We start from the raw sequence: 25,398 nt of genomic DNA, 5'->3' as shown, positions 1-25,398 counted from the left end.
TTTGTATGTAAAGCGCTTTAGATTAAAGCACTATATAAAAATAAATCATTATTATTATTATATGCTGTACAATCTGAGCCGGCGTGTAAAGAGGGTCAAATATATCAGTGGGAAAAGCAAGGTGAGAAGCTCATGTCAAACTCCTTTCTCTACTCTAATGAATGCACAACAATAGAAATACAGTGCTGCCCGCTTCCGAATTTGAAGAAGTGTTGTCTGAAACACATTTTGAACATATACAGTAGGGTGTGTGATCTTCTGTTTACCCGACTTAGTTAACGCTATAACTCTATTGTTAACCATCTTTCTGACACCTTAGTGTTATATTGAAGCATTTAATAGTGTTGGGGGCATTTCCCAACAATAAGAAGATTGCTGTCTGTGATGAGAGAGCAGATAAACCCTCATTGCAAATTTGTAGTTCTGTTTTTTTTGTTTGTATACTTTCTTTATTAAAATGTTGTAACGTGTGACATGCAAAAACAGTGTCATAATTTAACCAATAAACATATAGACAGCATATCTACATATAGATACAGTTATTACAAGAAGTTGAAAAAGCATTAAGGACAAGGAAAAGAAGGAGCAGATAGGGAGAGAGAAAGGGAAGAAAGAAAAGACGAAGGGAGAGAGAAAAAACCCACCAAATAATACATAAGAAAACAAAGGGGGGAATTCATACATACTATTCATTAAAGACATGCCACATAGCACAATATTTGTCAGTTTATTTCAACCTTTCATACGTTACCTTCTCTCTACTTGAGAGAATGGCTAAATCCTGCAACCATCCATCAATAGGAGGCTTAGCATCACTCATCCAGCATTTCAGGATCTGCTTCTTGGCCACCAAAAATGCCCTATAAAACCAAAAAAGCTGACCGACGTATAGCTGAATACCCGCCGGACACAAACCTAGCACACATAACAAAGGAGTTTGAGGAAGAGATAGATCTAAGATAAGATCCATGTGTCATAGGACTTCATCCCAAAAGCTAACCATTTTCACACAGGACCAGAACATATGCAAACCATTACCAATATCCGACTTACAGTTCCAACATGTATCATCTTGTATAAGCCTGCAACGCTTCATCTTTGAAGGCGTCCAGTATATACCATGCACAATCCTCTGTTGGGTGAACCTCAAATCCAAGTCAACTTTGGATCTGCATGGTCCTGCACAAATACGACTCCAATCTCCCTCCAACAAATCAGAACCCAATTCCTGTGCCAGAAATAGCCCTACCTTACTCTGATGGAACACTACTGTTCACCTGCACAAGCAGTTTTTATAAAGTAGAAGACGATAGAGTTTTACTCTTGGATAAATGCAGTATTGGAGGAACACTGTGTAATGAGGCATTTAAAGGTGCAAATACATTCGCGAGAACATCACAGAGGATACGATAATGGCAACTGTCCGATTCATGTATCTTATATTTAAATTTAAGGAACCCAAATGAGAGCATCAAAGCACCATTGTGTACCTGACCTAGTCGCTAGATGCCAGCGGACTGCCAAGAGGGCCACGAGAGGGTACAATTATTAAAATGTACCGCTGAGTTCCACCAAATTGAAGATTCCGAACTCAGTAGATATTAAACCCCAGAGCTTTCACAACATTTCTTCCAATCTTTTAGGATATGTTTTTGATAAACTTGTGTGGATTTGTCCGCAGCTGTCCTTTTTTCCATACTAAGAAGGCAGTCCAATGGGACTGGGTGCACCACGTACTTCTCTATATTAACCCAGTTCGGGCAGCTAGCAGCATCCTCTCTTAACCAGAAATCTAAGGTACGTAAAGAGAAGGCTCTATGATATAACACAATATCAGGGAAACCAAAACCACCCAATTGTACTGGTTTCATTAGTACATCCATTGGGATCCTTGAGCTTCCCCCCATTGCCCCAAAGAAACTTTCGTAGAACTTTATTATTGTCACAAAGTAAATCACCCGCCAAAGGTAGAGGTAGCATACTAAAAACATACAGTATCTTTGGAAGCAGGGTCATCTTTATTACATTCATTTTACCCCATAACGTTAGATTCAACCTTTTCCACTTCAAACATCGCACCGCCATCTCTGCAAGTTTGAATTGAATATTGGCAGATAATAAGCAGTTAGCACGCCTAGAAATTTAGATTTCCCAGATACACAAAATCATTTTCTGCCCAGCTATCCCGTTCAACTCCAAAAAGGCCTCTATGACACGATACTGAAATATATTTTAGATACATTCATTGTATAATCTAAAACCTTGCCAAAATTAGTCAGTGTTGAAATTAATTCCTTAAAGGAGGGCTCAGGATCAGAAAGCAGAACTAGAAGGTTATCTACATAAAGAAAGACTTTAAAGGTGCAGTTACCCACTGAGATACCCTTTATACAAACATTTTCCCTTATTGCATTCGCCAGAGGCTCCATAAAGAGACCAAACAAAAGTGGGGGAAAGGGGCAACCCTGCCTTGTCCCCCGAAAAATTTGAAAGCAATCTGATAAACAACCATTTACAATAACCCGAGACTCCATTTCCTTGTAAAGGGCAGCAAAGAGCTTCAAGAAACCAGGGCCACAAATCACTCTTATTAGTACTTGCCGGAGAAAAACCCACCTAAGCCTGTCAAATGCTTTTTCCGCGTCAATGCTAATTGCAGCATAGGGATCCAATGAGTTGCTCTTCAAATATACAACATCCAATAGTTCCCTTAAGTTATCATAACTATTCCTGCCAATGATGAAACCTGTTTGTTTGTTTTTTTTTGATGGATTAATTTCAGGAGCAGTGAGTTAATTCTCACCGCATAAATCTTTGCTAAGAGTTTAACATCTGCATTCAAAAGGGATATCAGTCTATAATTCTATGTCAAGACCGGAGGCTCAGATTATGCTTCTCTTTCTTTTAATTAATTATTTAAGAACGCTCAGCAGCAAGGTATTTTAGCACTTACATGTAACAAAACTCATGTTGAAAGTGCATTGATAAAATACATAACCAGTAAAACTTTAAATTACAAAAATCCTCACAGTACGAGGAAAAGAAAAACTTCAAATCCCATGATGCCTCTAAGTTCATCAGTGCCCCAATGTCACGTGATACAGTTCCACCAATAAGTGAATAGGTGTCCAAATAAACAGTCCTGAATAAGAAACGACTTCCTCTTCCTTTGCTGCTCACAGCAAGAGATAAGTAATTTCTTATTCAGAAATGTTGTCATTTATATTTGCCTGTTGTTCTTGTTTGAGTTCTATGACGTAATATAGAGATTGCTGCCTTCGTTGCCGTCGGTGTGAATACACGCGAAGCGAGCGTTCGTTTAAGTAAACATGTTTCTGTTTTCTGAAGAGTGGCTGCGGGTGGCTAGCCGCCACGCCGCGTACCTTTTTCTTTGCCTCCCCGGCCCGCAGTTCTAAGCGCAGGCTCCGGTGAGGAACTGTCGGAAGGACGCGACGCGCCTGTGAGGCACCAGGGGGAGCTTCCTCTCTCACTGGTCGAGCTCCGGCGCTCGTACGAGCATTTCCATCACAACGTAACGGTTAATGTGAGTACGAGCACCGGAGCAAGCTTTCTTCTCAGCCGCACAGATTGAATTATAAAAAAAAAAAAAAAAAAAGAGACTGCTAGCAGTACCTAAAGCACGGAGCTTGGTCTGCCTAGCTTGCTTTTGCCAGTGACTGAGGGGAGGTAATACTCCTGAAGTTCTACTTATTGCTCATCCATATATATACCTGGTATAGAGATATTCTGGGCCATTGAGAGAAGGTGGTCAGCCCAGTAAAATAAAAAATAAAAGAGAGAAGGGTAAGGTGATTCATTATGGCAGCACAATACAGTCCCCAATCAAACCAGGAATGGTCTGAGGGAGAGGAGGACAGTTGTTTTATTGACGAAGTGGCTATGGAAAGGAGCCTACAAAAGGTCCTAGGATCCGCTGTCGAGAACAGCATACAGAAAGCTGTATCAGGCATGCTTATTCCCATACAGCAGCGTCTGGAAGAAATGGAAGAACGCATGCGAGGTGCTTCTCCCAATGGAGGTAAAAAGATACATAAGAGAAAACACCTTACCCAAGGGGGAAGTACTCCGGCTCGCAAGAGCAAAAGCTCTGTGACCCCCCCCCGAGCCAGTTGATACCTGCCGCTGCTGCACTAACAGACGCCTTCTCCAGGCTGAAACACGCCTTCATGACCAGGGAGGTAAACCCTTCCATTGAAAGACCCTCTAACCCCGAGGAAGGAAACAGGGGTGTTAGACCCTCGAGCCCGGAGGGAGACCAACAGGGCGTTGAAGATGATACAAACTCGGCTGTATATGATGAGGAGTCGTCACACACCTCTTCAGATGAGAATAATGCGATTTGGGGTTCAAAACCCTCGATCACAGGGAATGCGGCAGCCCACATCCCCAAGGCAAGCACTAAAGAACAACACCCTACTGGGGGAATGTCCGATCCTGAGGACTTGATTCATCCCAGGTCCACCGACTGGCAGCCTTCGGTCAGGACAACAGAATACATGTTTAGCAGGCTACGTAAGCCGCTGGAGAAAGAAACCAGAGCAAGGCTCAGAGCTGAATGCCCAGGCCCTGATATTCCACATAACATAGCGATGACACCAGAATTAGATTCCAAGATGATCACCTTCATGATGAAACATGTGAAGGACCCTAAAAAGGGGAAAAAGAAAGAGCGTGGAAATCATGCCAGGATAAGTTATTGGACGTTGCGGGTCCACTCGCAAATATTTTAGATCTGGCAGAAGGAGCCTCCACCTCCTCAATCCCCACTGATCCGATCATCCTCTCTGGGTGGGCTCAGAGAGCCGTCTGTTTGCTGGGAAATGCGAGCTGCGCCATTTCCACCGAACGCAGGAAAGGCATACTATTCAAGATCGACGGGAAACTAATGGAGTTAGCGAATACTGAGTCTGGCGCGGCTGCGCAAAGGCTCCTTTTTTGGTGATCCATTCATGAAAGAGATTACCAAATTCGTGGGCACCTTCACCGCTTTGGATAAGGCTCAGGCCTCAATTAAGAGGGTATTTTCGTCTAAGGTTTTCACCAGGGCCGGTCGAGGTCGCTCTTCCGGCCGTTATGCATTTGACAGAAGACCTCAGTATCAACAGCAAAATGCCTGTCAAGACCGAGCCAACACCTTCTTCCCCTCCAGAGGACGTAGCAGAGGCCGCTACTGGAGGAGAGGATCAAGGAATGGAACTCTAACAACCCTCAGGTCAGTCTAGCGACTGCAGCGCCAGCGCCGCGCACGCCCATTGGGGGGAGGATAGCATTCTTTACAGATGCCTGGGGTGCTTTGTCAGGAGACGCATGGGTCAGGGATGCAGCGCGCGGGCTGCGGCTAGAGTTTTTCCCACAACCTTTTCAGTGCAGTCCCCCAGTCCCGATACTTATGTCAGAGCTAGATCAAAGAACGCTAGACAGCGGAATTCAGAGCCTGGTTCTGAAGAGGATGATTCAGCCCTGCTCGACCCCAGGCGGCTTTTTCAATCCAATTTTCCTAGTACGCAGAAAGGACATGGTAAGGCCTGTAATAAATCTAAAGGCGCTCAACGAATTCATAGTGTAGCTGTCATGAACTTCAGATCATGCCCCTTTTGGACCTCCTGGTCCTTGTCTCAACGGGGCTTACATTCCGTACTACTTCCAACATGGCCGTTCAGAGCTGTAGCCCTTGCTCGCTCCATGCACTGAGCGCGGCGTGATCTATTTATAGACCGCGGCTCCGCGCGTCTCAATGCTATTGCAGAGTAGCCCAGACATGTGTTCGTAGCTTGCGGTATTGTTTCCTTTGTCCCAGTGCTATTACCCACTCCTGTCCCTTTCCCCCTTCCTGGTTCCGGGCATTTCTAGCCTTTCCCAGTATCCTGGATTACCTAGAGGTGCCCATCCATCCGGAGCACATAAAGTATCTAAGATTCTTTTGGGATCACAAAGATTGGGAGTTTACGAGCCTACCCTTCGGTCTCTCTTCAGCTCCCTGGGCATTTACCAAACTATTAAGACCCGTAGTGGTGCACTTAAGAGAGCAAGGCGTCCGCCTGATAATTTATTTGCACGACATTATCCTCATGGCTCAATTCCGAGAGCTACTGCAGGATCAGGCCAAACTAACAATAAACATGGGAGAAGTCGGTTCTTTGCCCATCCACAAACTTGGAGTTTCTCGGGTTCATTGTAGACACCCAGAATTCGCAGCTTCGTCTTCCAGCTGCCAAGATACACTCGACCAAAAGAGAGATTCGCAGGCTTTTACAGAGGGATTTCATCTCTCTACGCAAGCTAGCGAGAGTAATAGGCCTCCTGTCCTCGTCCATACAAGCAATTTTTCCAGGCCACCTGCACTACCGGGAATTGCAAAGACTAAAAGGCCAACCAACTCCTGCGGCACAGTCTTTCCTACTCTCAGAGGCTGACACTATCGTCGCAAGCAAGGACAGAGCTAAATTGGTGGCTGTCGCACATGGAGGCCTGGAACGGCAGAGCCATTTTCGGTTCGGCTCCGGATATCATCATAGAGTCAGACGCCAGCCGTTCTGGATGGGGAGCAAGATGAGGCGCAGCCGCCACTGGTGGGACCTGGTCTCCGCAGGAGCTGGATATGCACATGAATTGCCTAGAGCTCCTCGCGGGATCATTCGCGATACGATCTTTCGCCAAAGACAGGGTGAGCTGTTGCATCTTGCTAAAGATGGACAACATATCTGCTGTGAGGTACATAAATCATCTGCGTGGTACCAGGTCTCGTCCACTAGCAGAACTAGCCAAGGACTTCTGGCATTTCTGCTTGGATCATCAGATCTCAGTAACTGCAGAATATCTACCGGGACTCAATAACGTAATACCGGATTGGCACTCTCGCCATTACGCCGATTCCAGCGACTGGAGTCTCAACAAAAATGTATTCTCCGCTTACAGCAACACTGGGGCCCATTATGCATATACCTTTTCGCGTCTCGGCTCAACGCACAACTACCAGTGTTTTACAGTTGGAGACCCGATCTGGCAGCATCAGCAACGGATGCGTACCTACAGCCTTGGACGCAAGGGATACTCTATGCGTTTCCCCCCAACTCAATGATAGCGAGGATCCTGGCGAAGGTTTGTCAGGACAGAGCAGAATTAGTCCTCATAGCCCCAGTATGGCCTTCTCAGAGCTGGTATTGAGTCATTCCGGAACTTTCCACGGATTCTCCAATCTTTCTACCCCAGTATCAGGATCTCCTGTTAGATCCATGGGGACAAGCTCACCCTCTGCTGATTTCCGGGTCTCTGACCTTGGCAGCTTGGAGGATTTCAGGACAAGTTGGAGAACTCCGGGCATGTCCAGCAAGGCAATTCATCTCATTGAAGAGAGTTGGGCCCCTGCCACACGCAAGCAGTATTCCAGCTCCTGGAATGCAAGGAAGCTGTGGTGTCAGGACCGAGGCATGCATCCAGTTTCAGCGCCGTTAGAAGAAATCCTAAATTTCCTAGCCTCCTTAGTAGAGAAAGGTCTAGTTTACAGGACAGTGAACGCATGCCGCTCAGCGATTTCTGCAGGCCACAATTTCATACAAGGAGCTCCAGCAGGAGAACACCACTTAGTGTGTAGATTACTGAAGGGTATCCGCCTTACAGTGCCACCTTCGTCCCATTACAATAAACTTTGGGACGCTAATAAAGTGCTCAATCTATTTCTCTCCTGGCCGGATAACGAAGAGCTATCACGTATGGCACTCTCCGGCAAGCTTACTACGCTGCTTTGTCTGATCTCTTGCAGAAGAGTATCGGATGTCAGGGCTCTAGATCTAGAGGGCAGGTCCTTTTCTCCAGATGGTATCGTCTTTCACATACGAAGGAGGACTAAATGTGATTCTAGAGTAATCTCTTACCCGGCATTTAGGGAACAGCCCAAACTTTGCGTAGTTCAGTGTTTGAAGGCTTATGAAGAGGTAACAGCTCCGCTTAGACTTTCTCCAAACGGGCAGCTTCTTATAGCTATTCGCAAACCTCATAAAGCGGTTTCGGCCCCCACCTTAGCTCGCTGGGTGCGTTGGCCGCTGGCTCAAGTGGGAATAGATACACTGCAGTTCGGAGCCCATTCAGTCAGAGGAGCCATGGCTTCGAAAGCTTTTCAAGTTGGCGTCCGTCTCGAACACATTATGAGAATGGCTGATTAGGCAGGCAAATCCATATTTAAAGAATTCTGCCTGAAACCATTGGAAAACCTGCTTCGATAGTGGTAAGTAAGCTTTGAACGAGCATAATGTGAGCCTCCGGTCTTGACATAGAATAAAGATTTTCCATAATAACTTACTAGAAATTCTTGATTCTAATAAATACACGGAGGCAAGCATTATCCCACCCTTCGAAGAAAAGCTTGTTGTTTACTGCTTGAAAATGATGCTATTATTGTTACAAGCTGTCAGTTTGATCTATTATATTGTGTAATAATATTAAGATGCTTTTCTCTCCCACCCCTGCTTGGGAACTAGGGTTGATATACGCAAGAGCTAACATATTCAATATTTTCTTGACAGCTCCTGCAGACAAGTCCGCCTGATTTACACAGTAACGGACCCTTACCTGGTTGATCATGTTTGAAAGTTTATCATCAAAGTCAGCAAGTTTGCAGCCTCGAAAGAGGAAGTCGTTTCTTATTCAGGACTGTTTATTGGGACACCTATTCACTTATTGGAGGAACTGTATCACGTGACATTGGGGCACTGATGAACTTAGAGGCATCATGGGATTTGAAGTTTTTCTTTTCCTCGTACTGTAAGGATTTTTGCAATTTAAAGTTTTACTGGTTATGTATTTTATCAATGCACTTTCAACATGAGTTTTGTTACATGTAAGTGCTAAAATACCTTGCTGCTGAGCTTTCTTAAATAATTAATTAAAAGAAAGAGAAGCATAATACTCGCCTCCGTGTCTTTAATAGAATCAAGAATTTCTAGTCAGTCATTATGGAAAATCTTTATTACCACAAACTGAGTGATTCTTACCGGTTTTGGAAGCACTGATATTACTGCGGTCTTCATGGAATCAGCCACTTGCTCAGCATCAATGATCACTTTGAAAAATTCAACTAGGAATGGTGCAAGCAGGGAGCTAAACGCTACATAAGACTCCATAGGAAACCCATCTGGTCGTGGGCATTTACCAGGTGCCAATAGTGCCATAACATCTATAATCTCCTGTGTTCTAATATCATTATCCAGACAAAGTTTATCAACATCATTTAACTTACGGATAGGGATTTAGTCATGGTATTCCGACACTTCATCAACCCTTATACACCCCTCTTCATGATATAAGGATGCATACAATTCTGAAACGCACCACCAATGTCCTCATTTTTTCTAAGAGACAACCCATTACCCTCCGATATAGAGAGCACCTGCCTTGCACATTCTCTAGCCCTCAGTCTACTAGCCAGAAGTGCACCAGATGTATCCCCACATCCCCAGAATGCCTGCCTAGTATAAAATATGTCTCTCTGCCCTATTCTGAATTATGCTATCAATGACCATCTAGCTCTTAGCATAGCAGACAGGTTAACATCAGAAGGGGAAGCAGTATGATCATCTACAGAACTCTTGTAAGTAGACTCACGATGTACGTATTCCACCTCAGCCTTTTCCTTTTTGTAAGAGGCACAACTAATTATTTTTCCACGTAAATAGGCCTCCAGCGCATCTGAGACAGTAGACAAGCTATTAACCGAGTGAGCATTGCCTCTAAGAAAAAGCGAAATTTCATTACCTATTTGTTTAACGAAATCTTCCTCAGACAACATGTCGAGTATCCATTGCCTATTGCTCCTTTCACCTCCCAAGGTTTGGTCCAATTCCAGAAACACACAGGCATGGTCAGAGATCACAGTTTCCCTCATATTAGAAACCCTTACAGCACTATGAAGATCTCTACTAAGTAAAAAATAATCGATCAGCGATGAAGTATCATGTGAAATCAAACAAAAACTGTACTGTCTCTTATCTGGATATCATGCAAGTCCCTTTCTGTCTCTCTCCTCTGCAGAAGATCGAGATAGTTTTGATGTATCCAGCACTTTATCCAGAATGGTGTTAAAGTCCCCCCTATCAATATTGCACTGTCTCCCATGTTCATCATGACGTCTTGCAATTTGCCCGAGAAATCCGATTGCCCAATATTTGGGGCATAGATATTAATAATTGTTAGACAGCTATTCTCCACTAACAGCTTAACAGCCACAAATCTACCCTCAGAATCAATATCTACTCTATCCATCGAGAATCTGAAGCTTTTCCTAAATAAAATAGCCATGCCTCTTGAATTACTGGCAAAGGCACTGGAATATTCATTCACAAAAACATTATTCAAAATGTACTCTGTGTTATTGCAGGTGGGTCTCCTGAAGCAGGAAAATATCAGGTTTCTTTCTGTTTAGAAAGTTGAGCACCTTCCTCCTCTTTATTGGATTATTAACTCCCTTCACATTCCCGCTTACTATACGTACATTTTTCAGCCAGAAGGACAAAAAAACTGTTTCATTCTGTTGCTGGTCAGCCCTCAAACATTCAACGCCTCAGCCCCAAGGAAACATCAGCCCTAACGAAATGCGACACCATTCAAAATACAAACGCACATCATATCCAATAATGACATGCAGGACAAATTCCCTGAAAAATAAAAATAAATAAAGAATACACAGATCAGGACAGAAACATATTATCTCACAGCCACTCAGCCCCGTATACAGGCGATATCAGAAGAAGATGCAGCAAGAATTATACAAGCTATACAAATTAGCATACAACCTAGACTAAAATCAAAATGAGATGGGTCTGATAAGTGATACAAGTACATAACAGCTAATAACAGACAGGAGAGCTAAAGCAAAATGAAAAGCTAAATGGAGCAAAAGTAAAGAGAACATAAGTAAATGAATCAATTCCAAAATATTGTATGTATTGTCTAACAAAGTAAACACTCTGTCCCCCATTCAAATAATGTATACCAAAGCTGAACATATCAAAACTTTCCATTTGAATATTATCTACTTACAGGGAAATAAACAGGCACGTATGAATAATGAACTAATAACCAACGTTAACTCATAATATTAAAGACCCTTGAGTGTATTGCATAGAAATTGAGAAAACATTGCAAATATTGATGTTTCTCTATTTAACTCCATTTGATCATCCTCATCCACCCCTACTACTTCCCACCATCCCCTACCCTCCCACTTAATCCACACCTCCTCAAGTGACATCCAGGGGCTATGTCTCTGCACTACAAGACATGCACAAGACAAGGTTGATAGATATTCACAGGGCTTATTGGTAAGTGGAAGTTTAACATCGACCAACAGGCCACTCAGCTACACCAAGATACACATGCACATAAAACATAGATATTGAGTCTTTGTAATGTACAGCGAGCCCACTAAGACAAACTATTAGAGCATGAGTCTTTTCATTATGACCCTACATGCCGCTCATCCCTCCCCCCCCCCCACCACAATCCCCCCTCCACCGTCCGGTTTATTTTCTCTTCTGTAGAATCTTGCTGGTCACATAAAGGCATCCGCAGAACACATAGAGCCACTCTGCCTCGCACGGGTAACAGATAGGCCATGGAGGGGGCGACGTACACCTGCAGTAAATCAAAGTCAGTGCCCCACATTAACCAGAGCACAAGGCACTGGTTTTAAGACCTTAATCCGCCAGACACGGAGTCTCGTGGCGAGTGTACGGCAAAATGGAGCTGGGTCCAAACAAGCCACTGTAAATCCATTAGTTATTGACTAACACTTTAGGCCATGAAAAAAGAGACATACGAAGTGCAGATGTCTACATGGTATCAACTTAACCGCTATCCAAGTCACTTTGGCATATGAAAGCATGAGCCCTTAATACGGGTAAACGAGCGAGTCCCTTCAGTGAGGCTGACGTGAAGAAATAAGGTTTAACACGGGACGCACCGGTCACATGCAAGCGAGTTAAACATTATGCTTGCAACAAGATACTTCCAGACGAACCCACAGCAGCGAAAAAGCCAACAGAACGTTAATGGCCTCTTACAGCACAACTGCAGGAACTCCTTACCGGCCAGAGATGGAAGTACGAGTCCGGCCATAGAACTCCTATGGAAAATGACGGATACAACACCAGGCACTGCATATACTTCCAGGCCCAGGCTACGAAAGCGAGGCGTTAGAGGGAAGGCCATATGGAGTGCCAACTGTGACTCGTTACAAGGATTCAAACTAACTGAAGTTCTGAAACAGCATCATAAAATTAAAATATGCCAATGAACAAAAACCTTAAAACAGGAACGAAAAAGGAATACATGTTTAAAGCAAATCATATCAATGTACAAAGCAAGTGCAGGTCACACTAGCCAGAAGCTAATTTCTCTGTTTTACAAGTGTCGGTTTTCCTTTTTCCCCTGCATTTGGAGCATTTAAGAAACTCATGGCCGGTGGTCAGTAAAGGCATAAATTACATCATCCATCACAACTTTAAAAATTGCGGGGTAAATCATGTAATGAACCAGGTGTTTCTCCCGTGCAAGACGCTTGACTCCATGAAAATCTTCCTCTGAACAGCAATGTCTTTGCTATAGGCATTAAAACGCATAATTCTGTGATCACTCCATTGCAGATCACCCAGCTCACTTGCCTTCTTTAACAAAAGTTCCTTTATGGGGAATCTGAGTAATCTCACTTAAAAAGCCCTAGGGGGCTGACCCAGAGAAGGTTTAGGGGCAAAAGTATGGTGTGCCCTCTCAATCTCCAGCATTTCTCCAGGTTGTAGCTTCAATAGTTTAGGCAAAGTTTTCTGCAGAAATTCCACAGGGTGTCCATTCTCTACACCTTCAGGAAAGCCGGTTATTCTTAGATTCGACCGTTTTGAACAACTTTCCTGCTCAGAAATCTTTTTCTGAGCCTCATCCAGGTGCAGAGTCAAGTGAGAAACCTTGTCCTACAGGGCGCAGAGATGGTCCTCAGAGTCAGAGACTCTGTTTTCCAGAATTTCAGTCCGCTTTTTTGACCAAAGCTTGGTCATTTTTCATCTCCAGGACAGTCTGCTAGATTTTTCCAATGGATAAAACAAGGCTGTCTGCTCAGCTCTACAGGCAATCAAACCTTCTTCCTTAGCTCTGTGATTTGATGTAGTTACTGAAGCCGTTCCTGGAGCCATCCATTTTTTGGAACCACATGTGACCAGCGCATGGTCCGTTTGAAATCATTAAAAAAAAAACTAAAACAACTGATTTGCATCACTCTCTATTTGAAATATACTTTATTTTTTGGGGGTGACAATGTAGTGTGATGTCTGTTTCATGTAGCATAACTTTTCTTTCACCCTAAGCATTAGAGCTAACAATATTCAATGTAATATGTGGCCATTCATTTCTGGGTAAATAGTATTTCATATTTCATTAGTGACTCGTGGCAGACAGTTAAAGCATGTCTGCCCTCTTTAACTCTCATGTGATCAGCTTTTTAGGCAATATGACCCGAGGAGGGGGGCATTACCAGTCAGCTAATGCCCCCTGGGCCATACTTAGAAGCCTGAGCGAAGCAAGGGCTTTAACTGAGCCCCGGGGGCATTACCCGACCAGTAATGCCCCGCCCCCGGGGTTCATTACTGCCATTAGTACCCCGACACATCTTACCAAGGTACTAATAGCTATTTTTCGCAAGTTGAGAAACAACGCTGCAACCGTTTCTCGACTCGAGAAAAAAAAATGTTCCACAAGGATTAGTGAGAAGGGACCCTTCTCCCTTTACGTGGCGGCCACTCCGGGATGCCGTGGCGGAGAAGCAGAGGCTTCAGAGCCTTGTTGGCGAGGTAAGGCCCAGGCGAGGGTCAATGAACTTGCTTGTAACAAGCCCATTGGCCCTCTCCGGGTACCAATCTTATATCAAGATCTTTCTTTGCTGTAAATTTAAATGCTACATACAGTGTGCCGTACTGGGCTGGTTATAGAAAATCCTTCCACAGCAAAAGATGAGCATGGCCCCCTAATTTGCATATGTATTATTACTGAAAATTCATACGGAGGGACATAGTGACTCTTGATATTTGATAATCAAGAGGATTGTAGGAAGTTGCATCACAATATGTTTCCATAGTCAGCCCAGAGATAAATGCACCTTGTGGTGTGTAATATGTGATCACTGTTAGGTCAATATGAAGAGTGAGATTTTTTTAATAGTGTCCATAGTGTGATCTTAATCACGTCTACGGAATTCTAATTTTGGCAGATAAAGCAACGTGAAATAAAATGATTTTCTCAAGATTGCCACACTTTATTTAGTAAAGATGTGAAGCTGGGATATCAGACCAGTCTGTAATTTAGACATTGTCCACATAGCTATCCAGCTCCGTTTGGTAGAAATATGTGCTGGTTGGTTTTCAAGAACACACACATTTATACGTATGACTTGAAAAGTACTCCAATCATAGTGAACCACTCAAATATATAATTTGTTCCAGAAATAAGTCACTTTCTTACTGCGACATGACTTGTTTCTGGGTATCTATGATAAATCAAGCATGGTATGTGTTATGTGGCTAGACTGGCATTTTAATGCAGCCAGTCCAGCTGTTTATTGTGGCATGCCATTTTATTCTGAGCCTACTATGTGCACGCAGTCCACAATAGTGTATGGGGCGGGGGGCATGGGATGCACCCAAAAATCTTGCACAGGGCACTGGGAGCCTGGGTCCAGCACTGAGAATGAGGTGCTGCTGGCCCCAAGAACATTTATATATCTCCCATTGTGCATTACAGTACTGAGGCTTTGCAGAAATAAAAATGTGCCATTTCTTTTTGCTCGATTGGAGTGATTTCCACAGTAATCTGGTGGCAAGCTGAAAAAGTGATGTACTCAAATTGCTATTTGGAGCAAGGAAAGTCGTGGTTTTATTTGAAGGTAGAGGGGGAGGACAAGGACAACATGTGAAGTGGGAGGGTTATTTTGGGCTGCATGGCCTGTTTGTGCCAGAAGGGTTTAGTCTTACTTGGGGAATCCTGCTGAATTTTCCCGGAATTCCACAGAAATGTCGCAAGACCTGTGTGAGTGATTGCCATCTAACAAGCGTGTAGAAAATTGAGATTTCTTTTTGTCATTAATAATGAAATGATGCAGGTAATTCCATCACAGAAAGTGGGGTCTGCTAACTAGACGCCCTTTTCCTCAAACTCCATGCCAAAGGCAAAGTGTACACCTGTGCCCCACTGCATCAGTATCCTGATGTACACCAGCTGGTCTCCTGTGACACAGAGCAGGCTCAAAGGTCACAGGTGTCCTCTTGTCATCTAGGGGGACACCAAAGTTACTTCAGCATAGGGGCTGCATTACAATTGCAGCCCTGTTCCAAAACCACATAATTATGATGAACTACCATCCTGGTGGCAGTTTAAACATAAACCATACCTTATCAAAGCCACAACTTATCTGTATCATACACTGTGAGCCCAGGTCAGCTATGGACAAGTTACCTGTATTGTCCCTAGACTGGCTGTCGCTGCTGTGCCCAGCGGTACCATAGCCATTGGGGGCTGCCTCTCCTTTGAGCTTTGTGAGGTCATGTTACACCTCTCTCCAGCTGGACTGCCCCCTAGCAGGAGCTGTCCTGGGAAACAGGAATCAAAGGGCCGCCCTAAACAAAAGGAGTTGTCACACACCTTGGTGTTGCATACCAAAGGGCCTTTTATGCTATGGGTCTGAGGGGGGAAGTGTTAGTGTAGTCAGAGGGAATGGAGCACAGTTGGGGAAGGATTGCACCATCTTGTTTATCTTTGTACCTCTCCTTCCTTCCCGTCTCCTCCACTTCCTGTCGCACAAAACACTTTGTGTCTGATGCAAGAAGGCAAGGACCACTTGTCACAAGGATAGGGATTGTATACCTTAAAGTAGACTTTCTTTTGTCCAAGCCCATATGGACTTTAGCCTATAAAAGAGGGGGCCGCCCACCCCTTCTTTGATTCACTTTTGGACCTTCTAGGATAAATGAAAGAATTAATTTGAGCCTCTTTTGGGAGAGTTGACCTTTCCATGCCCCTCAAACATTGATGTGAAGGAGTGCTCCAAGGCAGAGGCAAGTTATGCTCCCTACCCACCCCCAGGGCACATTGGATCCCTATTTTCAAGTCACTGAACCGATCAAGCTGCATTTGAGCCCTGTTCACCATATTCATACCAGAAGGATCAGTTGCTGCTACCCTTAGCACTCACTCGATCTTCAAACCACCATTCCAGTATTATCCAATTGGCACGATGCTGCATCGCTCCAGCAGAGCCTCGCCACTGGTCGGTTCGAACACCAGTGCTTTTTGCATACTACTTTGAACAGAAGCATCAAACCGGCAGGGCTTCTCACTGCAGCTCGACTCAAACTGCTGGACCCTCGCATCACTCATTGTGAGGAGTCAGTAATGTTTGGCATTTTATTTGCGAAAGAAACAATATAAAACTCCTAACTAAACCTACTCTACTAGGGAATTCCCTGCTGATTCTAAGATCTAAGATAAAACCTCCTAGCATGCACAAAAACGAACCCTCACACTAAACAATAAAATAAAGCAACAATAACATAAATAAAAGATTACCAAACAATTAAGGTCTTGGTTCACTTCTGCTGATTCTGGGTAGATTCTGCTCCCCCAGAAATGTCCAAAATCACGTTTTCCCATTTGAAACAAAAGTCTTCAATAACTTCTTGAAAAGTTCCAAAGAAAATGAGAATTCACTTAAACAAAAATCCAAAGGTAACAGTTTCGTCTTCTCTGGATGAAAAGCTCAGTTTTCAAAGTTCCATAAAGAAAACAGCACCAGTGATAATCCTGGATAAAGTTCAAACAAAAATGCCACGTCCACTTAAAACCTTTACTTACTGTGGTGTCTTGTCTGCAATTTGTCAGGATGCTTCTTTTAAGGAAATTGCTCTCTCTGTGACAATTTCCTTTTTTCAGGGTAACTGTGAGAGTAGGCTTCTCTGTCTCACAGACTACTTCTACTTCAACTTCTTCAGCATATAACAGTCTTGACAACATTTTAGACAACCAAAATTCCACTAACTTCTACTGCTGCAACTTGATATAGTAGAAATGTTATTAGGCAACTTATACAAGACTCTTTGACCTCTACAGGTTGGCAAAGCATTTTTCTTTCTACTTCTACCAGAAAGGGCAAGCTTCTTTGCCTTTCTTCAAAGTCTTGTAGCCACCTCGAAATCTGCTTCAGTTTCTGACTGCCACAATGTCAGCTTAACTGATATGTAGTTGTTTCTTTTTATAAGTACCCAGCTCTCTTCCCCAGCTTCATATCCTTCTCTGCGTCTCCAGGGCTCACCCCACAGCTGTAATGCCACTCTCCGAGTTTCATAAGACGTTTTCAACCTTGTATTAGAGGACCCTGGGTTAGCATTAGCTTCAAGCCAGCAAGCTTTTGTTCTTATTTCAGCTGGTTTCCTATTGGGAGGGTTCTGCCTATTGGCTTGGGCAATGCTTGTTCTGCTTCTACATTTAACAACTTCAGCAACTTCTATAAAATTTAAATGTAGGATGTTGCAAGAGTTAAGTCACTTCATAATTGATTTTAGGCACACGCGATTACTTCTTGATGGTGAAATGTGACTTGCTACTTGCACTACCTTTTACATTGACAGCTTTCGTCTGTAACAACATTCGGGAAACAGAATCTCGCATATGAGGTGTCTCTGAAGTGATGTTTTCTTGTAACACAGTGGGAAAGTCTGCTACTGCTTATGCGATAACTACCGCTGCCGTTCTCCTTGTTAATGGGAGACACGCAACTTCGCTGGTCAGTGAGGTTAAGGTAACAATGGGGAACTAAAGAGTTTTTTTCACACATGAGCGCTTCGGTTACTTCTGAATAAGCATGTGATACATTTCCCCTTTTTCGGATAGAACTTCTGACAACTACGAAGACTTTCACTCGCTTTACCTACAGCGCAAACGAAGTTCAGCTGGTTATAGTTGCCAGCAAGCAGTTTCGGCTGCTCTGGAGTTCAGCCCTTCATTCACCTGCTCCAATATTACAGTGGCTGCGAGTTGGCTCGACTTACCGACTTCTTTTCCTCTGCTACTCCAGAACAGACCTGCAAGACTTATCCTTTTTAAAAAAAAGTTTTTATTGTTTTATAAACACAGTAACTTACAGACTTGTATAAACATGTACATCACATTTCGCATCCAGTCTTGATCGTCTGCTCCCCGCACTCCCCCCCACCTCCCATCACCCCATCCCTGGCCTACATTTCACTCAATAGTTCCACCGCCTCACAACTCTATTTATTAGCAACCACTTTTGCATCAGTCAAACAGGAGACGTATCCTTGGCCTCAAACCAAGGGACTGCATCTCTCGGGCGCTGAAATCTCTTCACTGGCTCCCCGTGGCAGCAAGGATAAAGTTCAAGACCCTCTGCATTGTCCACATCTGAAATGTTGCCTACCTAAATACTGTCCCTTCTGAGCCCTACGCTCATCTACCTCCAACCTTCTGCGAGTGAGCCAGTTCTCCAAGCAGAGATTTGGAGGGATAGTCTTATCCTCAGCAGGGGCCTACCTCTGGAATAGCCTCCCTGCCGCCCTCCGTCTTGAGCCTGATCTTCTGAAGTTCCAGAAACTCCTCAAGACCTTCCTCTTCCTTCTCTCTCCCTCTACCCTTGCTAACCTAGCTCTCTGCTCTTTCCCTCTCCCCCTCCTTCTTTTACAGCTTGTTGACTGGCGGCCTGGTGTACCTCAGAGTCTCACAGGTCCCTGGCACCCCACCAGTCCTCTCTCGCACTTGCCTCAGGGCCCTGAACTCGCTCACCCTCTCTGCACTTGAGAAAAGACCCACGAGAGCGTCTCTCTCTGCACTTACCCCTTCTCCTCCGACTGGGTGCACTTGGACCTCCCCCTCACTGTTACCGTCCGTGCACTTGCACGATCCAAATGCACCGTGCCTGAAGATCGTCTGTCTGTTCTCCCCTGTCTTCACCCCTTAATTGCACTTGGTAAAACTGCAGATTCACCGTCAGGACTATTTACTGTGTCTCAACTATTTCAGGGGCTCTGATTGATTGTTGTTTTTTCCCATGTTCCCACCCTCCTTGAGCGCTTTGAAACACTTGCCTTGTGTATGGGCGCTTTATAAATAAACGTCACCAATACTGCTACTGCAGGTACTCTCAGGATCCACCCCTTGCCACAGCACTGATGTTTTGGATCGGGCCTCATCAAGAGAGAGTCTCCCTCTCTCCAGCTTCCCTCGGCTTGCTTCTGCACATGGGCCTCGGGTAAAATACAGGACTTCAGCTCTGCATTGAAGACAATCAGAAAGACTGTCCGCTTTCTCCAGTCTCTTCCAGTGCAGCTACAGCCAGACAGGGGTGGTGAACACAGGACCAACTCAGGGCCTGTGACCTGGCATCCTCCAGTTCTGTTTCTTCTGCTACTACTACTGCCGCCCTTCCAGCTCCTGCTCCAGCTTCTTTTTATGACACCCTCCTGCAGCACCCTTTTATTCCCTCTCGTAGGTTAATTGGCTTTAGGTGCAGACCCTCAGTCTTAATTCCTGACCTTGCCATAATGTTTTAGGCTTGACTGCCTGTTCTCCTCCCATGCACGCCTCTTTAGCTCGCTTCTTCATCACATGCCTGAGGGATTCTGGAACAAGTAGTCCCTTTTTGGTAAATTTGATCTTTCTACTGCTTTGATGGTTTTTGCAACGGTTTTACTTCTCATAACATACCTTTGATCTCAGGTTGGGCATATATTTTTAGGAGGCAAAACACTGGTTCTGGAGTAAGAACAGTCTTAGACTTGTGTTCCTAGGTTTAGTCTCCTTAGTTTTGGCTCTAGGTGGAAATTAATCAGAGTGGCGACAAGCTATAATCTCTCTCAGAATGTTTTTGGAATTATCCAGAGAACCGTACCATGTTTCACCTTGCGAACTCTCCCCACAGCCCTGGGCCTTGTATCCACCCAGGTTATCCTCCCGCAGTACACCGCCCCCAGGATTGGGTTCAGGAAGCGTCTGCCCTGTACTGGCCACTTGGCAGGTGACTTTAGGCTGGGTTTTAGTGAGGGATCCACAGGATTCACCACATCAACCACTGGAACTAGAGGTACTCAATATTTCGAACCACGCGCAATCGTCAAACCGCTCCTGGTGACCCATTCGACCTGCACTGCTCGACATAATGTCGACTCCCCTACTCGGATACACTCGACTCTCCGCCTCTTAACCTGTTTGGACCCAAAGAATAATAGCTCAAAGTCTGGCTCGACATTGTCAAATCGCTGAACATTAGGATACAGTACTTTAATTGACCCTGTCCTGGTCCACATTATCAGGCCCTAGAGACTGGCTAACTTCCTTTTGCACCTTTTCAATTAAGAACATATATTTCTGAATTCCTTGATGCATTTTTTGCTTATTTTTCATCCATCTAAGTACCCAGAATGCTGTATCATTACATTCTGCATTTCATCGTCTTCCTCACAAGGGTGTTTTTTTGATCGTTTTTTATTTGGGTAGTTAAGTGTACAATTGATTTGCTTAATTAAAGTATATCATTTTATAGAACCTTGATTGGACATTGTTTTACTTTAGAACTATTGCACTTTGCTGCTTTGGTTGATACACACCCATTCTTGAAAGAATAGCCTTTCCTCGCCCACTGTTACCTCAAAAGGTGAAGGAAGTATATGATATGATATGATATGATATGATATGGCATTTGTAACGCGCCTACACACAGGTGTTTCAAGGCGCGACGAGGCAGGGAGGGGGGAACAAGGGGAAGACAGACAACGATCCTACTAGGCCAGGTATCATTCAGACCGCGCAAGTGCAGGGGTAGGTGAAGGGAAAAGTGCAAGGGGAAGGGGAGGGGGGAAGTGCAGTACAAGTAAGTAGAATAAAAAAATATATATATATAAAATAAATAAATAAATACGGCCAGCTGGTGGCAAGTGCAAGGTAAGTGCAGACAAGTGCTGGGAAGGGGGGGCTGTAGGGATACAGAGACAGTCCCGCAGTGCAGGGGTTGCCAGGGAGGCAGTGCAAGTGGATAGTGGCTGGGCCCAGGACCGAGGTCGGTGAGAGTGGGCCAGTTGCAGATTCAGTGCAATTTCAATTAAGAATTTAGCAGGGGAGAGGGACAGAGAAAGCAGAAGCAAAGAGGAAGGTTTTGAGGTGCTTCCGGAACCGGAGATGGTTCTCCTCAAATTTCAGGGAGGCAGGAAGGCTGTTCCAGAGGGAGGCCCCTGCCGCGGAGAGAGATCTACCCCCAGCGTGTTGCTTTGAGAAGCGGCTGACCCTGAGGGAGTTGGAGACGGATGAGCGAAGGGCTCGGGAAGGAAGATATTTAGGAAGAGAGAGTTGAAGGTATTTAGGCCCCAGGCCCCAGAAGGCCTTGTGGACAATGCAGAGGGTTTTGAACTTAATCCTCGCAGCCACTGAGAGCCAATGTAGAGATTTCAGTCCTGGAGAGATACGGTCCCTGGGCTTGAGGCCAAGGACAAGTCTTGCAGTTCTGTTCTGGATGAGTTGCATAGGGCGGAGAGTGGAGGCAGGCAGATTAAGATAGAGGCTGTTACAGTAGTCCAGCTTCGAGAGAACCAGGGCTCGGGAGACAGTGAGCTTCTGGGGGAAGGAGAGGAAGGGAAGAATACCTCTGAGGAGGTGCAGCTGGTAGTGTGACTTCTTAGAGACGTCAGATATGTGAGGAGAGAAGGAGAGTGTGGAGTCGAAGATGACCCCGAGGTTTTTTGCCTTGCAGGTAGGAGCAGGAAGAGGGCCAAGAGAGGCCGGCCAGAGCGCTGCAGGGAAGGAGGGAGTGGGTGTGCCGATGAGTAGAATCTCAGTCTTACTGGCATTAAGGCAGAGGTCATTGGCGGCACACCCTTCCTGGATAGCAGACAGACAGTCAGAGATGAGGGAAGGAGAGGAGGAGGCCGAAGGTAGCCTGAAAATGAGCTGGGTATCGTCCGCATAGCACTGAAAGTTGGGGCAGCGATGCAGTGGGCAAGGAGTGCCAGATACTGGTTGAAAAGCCAGGAAGAGACATTAGATCCCTGGGGAACACCGCAGGTGGAGAAGAAGACGTCAGAGAGGAAGGACCCAAATTGCACCTTGGAGGGTCGACTGGAAAGGAAAGAAGTCAGCCACGCCAGAGGGTGACCAGTGATACCCAGGTTCTCACGGAGACGGTTGAGCAGGATGGCATGGTTGACAGTGTCAAAGGCAGACCAATTAGGTGTGCCTATTTTAACCTTTATGATTGGGATTACTCTTGGTTTGTGTATGTTTGGAGTCTGAGTAGGTGGTTTAGCCACTTCACATGCTTTTACTCCTGCAGAGCAGAAGTCATTTTGTCACAACGTGCTAAAAATGTGTCACATGAACCAGGTAGTAATGGAGTAATGGAAGAGGGGCAGGGAGGGTTTACCGAAGGGGGCGCCAAGAAACAAAGAGAGGGGCACATGGAGAGTTGCAGTGGGGATGGGGAAGACATCTGAATTACCATGCGTTTTCCCATTCCCACTTGTTTTTGTCATATATACAAGATATGTTCCTTGCAATGTTACAGTAAAATCACAGAAAATGTACATGAGAACAAAGAGAGGCTCCCAAAGAACTGTATACTAAAACACCAGGTAGGTGATTTTGTAACAAATGTTAATTGCATGCAGGGGGCCACCAACATTAGTATTTACATGCTGTTTCGTCACAGGCATGCAATTGTAAACATTTACCAAACAGAGTTTAAAAGTGACTAGTAACGCCAGGCCATATTGCCTTACTGCTTTTTTACTCTCCATTTTTAACAAATTAAAATTTCACCTACAAATTATACTTTGTAGACAATATTCACAATGGATTTCTGCGTATTCCATAAGAGTTCAAGGGTTTAACTAATCATTTAATTGTGAGAGTGATATGGTCCTTATCTGCAGGCCGGCCGACTGGCCATGGCCATGTTGTTGTAGCCTGTTTGGTGCAATAGGGACAGTGGATAGGGCCAAAGGCCAGTGGCCGATGGTCCTGCTGCCTAATCTTTGCAATGTGGGTTATGTATACTGCCTGAGGATGTGGAATCTGGACATGGCCGGTGGGATCGTGTTGGTTACTAGGCAGGGTGCTATGGGCCATGGCACTTTGGCCTGAGTCTTTTTTAATAACTGGCACAAATATGGACAGGGCCCATGTACAAACGCCATGGCCATTGGGCACTGGAGAAAATATAGGATAACAAAACCCTTGAAATAAGAGAAAACATTTCAGTTAGGACAGAGTTAGGAAAAAAGTTAACATTATCCAAATCATCACAACCATCTTAACTTGGAGTATCCTTAATTTGCGAATCCCATAAGCACATCAGTGTTCGAAATTGAGGGGAACTGGGAGCTATTTAGCCCCTGCTTGTACCCTAACAGTGCCTGGTTGGCTTGACATCAACAGCTTCCAGGAGCTACTTTTGGCTCCTCCGGCGAACTGATGCAGAACAAGCAAACCTATGTGAATTCAGATCTGTGCATTTTGGACAATCTCTAAATACACTTTTAGACACATCTATTTGGCATTTAAAGGATCATAAATAATGAACAAAATTATATGTTTGCATTTTATGTGAAAGTTAGATTTGCAGAAAGCTATGTACTAGCTCCTCATTCCCCAGTGGTAGCTCCTGGTCACTTGTTAATGCGTATACCCAGGAGCTGCTTTTAGCTCCTGCTTAGCCAATCTTAATTTCGATCAATGCGCCATACATGAGATCACAGCAGCCATCAACAATGACATCATGAGTGAGATCTGTCTGGAGGACTCATAGTCGTCAGGTCCCAAACCCACCAAATTTCATGGGTTTTGTTCCAATGATTCACATTATTTTAACAGTGTCCTTGCTAAAGTTTTTAACTGAAATATATATATGGGCAGGATGGGCAACAGGCTGAGTGGAGATGGACACGCAATTGACTATCACGAGTTGGGCGGTAAGCAAGTTCTATTTCCACCGAGCAGAAATAGCATTACCGCTGGGACCTGTGGAGCAAATAGCGCTGCATCACAATTATGCAGGCCCCAGCGGTAAAGCTAAATGCACCAGGTGGAAACGGCACCGGAAAGCGGGCTACCTCCCAAAACCCTGCACCAATAGCACTACCGCTGCTGGCGCTATCAATGCAGGCACAATTAGCGCCTGTGGAAAACGCGTCACTGCTGGTAACAGAAAGCATTGCGGCAGCCATTTTGAAATTCACAATCCATCAAAAATCAGAGCCCCTGGCAGCCATCCACACTCCTAGAGTATCTGAAATGTCTCAGGAGAGGGTAAGGGGCCAGGCAGCCCAAGATCACCTGCGTATACCCAAAGTCACTGAGGCAGAGCTTGTGGTTCTGGTGGATGAGGTTGTGGCCCACCATGCAGGGCTCTATGGTGCCAGACAGTGGAAAACAACATCCTAGCGCCACACCCAAATCTGGCAGGCGGTGAGCCAGACGGTTTTCTGCAGTCGGCTGCGTCCCCCGGGATAGGGAAGACTGCTGTAAAAGGTGGAATGACCTGCATGTGCGGGTCCGGGGACTCCTGTCCCAGCACAGACATTATAGAGTGCGTTACAGATTGACTACCCCTTTCTAGAAGTCCTGTATGTAACACAGGGTAGGGTAAGATGCAGCTACTTTCTTGATAAGTAGGATTGTCACCTCAGTGGGGGCAGTTATTTAACATGGACGCATTTATTGCAAAACAAAAATCTCTTTAATAATTTTTCAGAAAAACATCTTAAAAGAGCACATTACAACAATTGATCTTGTGATCATCAATCATGCCTTTCATACAACAAAAAAACTTCTACAATAACGGGGTTAATCAACTTGAATATTCTTCAAGCATAACAATTATTAATTGTATGCATATATGACATAGGAAAAAATACATTAGGTTTTCCTTTTTTGGTCGACATATGTTTCGGCCCTTGCGATTTACCACCTTTGTCTGTGGTGGTCACTAATATAAGTGTTGGGCCACCTTCAGGACATTGATTATTTCTGGATGGTCAGTTTCGTTCCCCATTGATATAGATTAAATGATCTAAAAAAACACAAACGATAGATCTATTATAAAAAAGAGAGAGATTGTGCTCCCCAAATGATTATTGAGAGGTGATGACTCGTATTTAATATTCCAGACTCTAGCACCACACCCACCTGTGTTCTATAAACTGTAAATTAGGACGTCTGAGCTTAGGCTACCGGGTGTTTAAATTTTTGACATCCAGTATCAGGGTCCCTACAGAGATAGGGAAGACAAAAGGACTAATGACTATTCCATCATTTGTTTGGAATGAATTCATTCGACATTGTGCAGAAAAG

Source organism: Ambystoma mexicanum, chromosome 13, assembly GCF_040938575.1.
Source record: "Ambystoma mexicanum isolate Mex_15411 chromosome 13, UKY_AmexF1_1, whole genome shotgun sequence".
NCBI lineage: Eukaryota > Metazoa > Chordata > Amphibia > Caudata > Ambystomatidae > Ambystoma > Ambystoma mexicanum.
Note: the sequence above shows the minus strand (reverse complement) of the source record.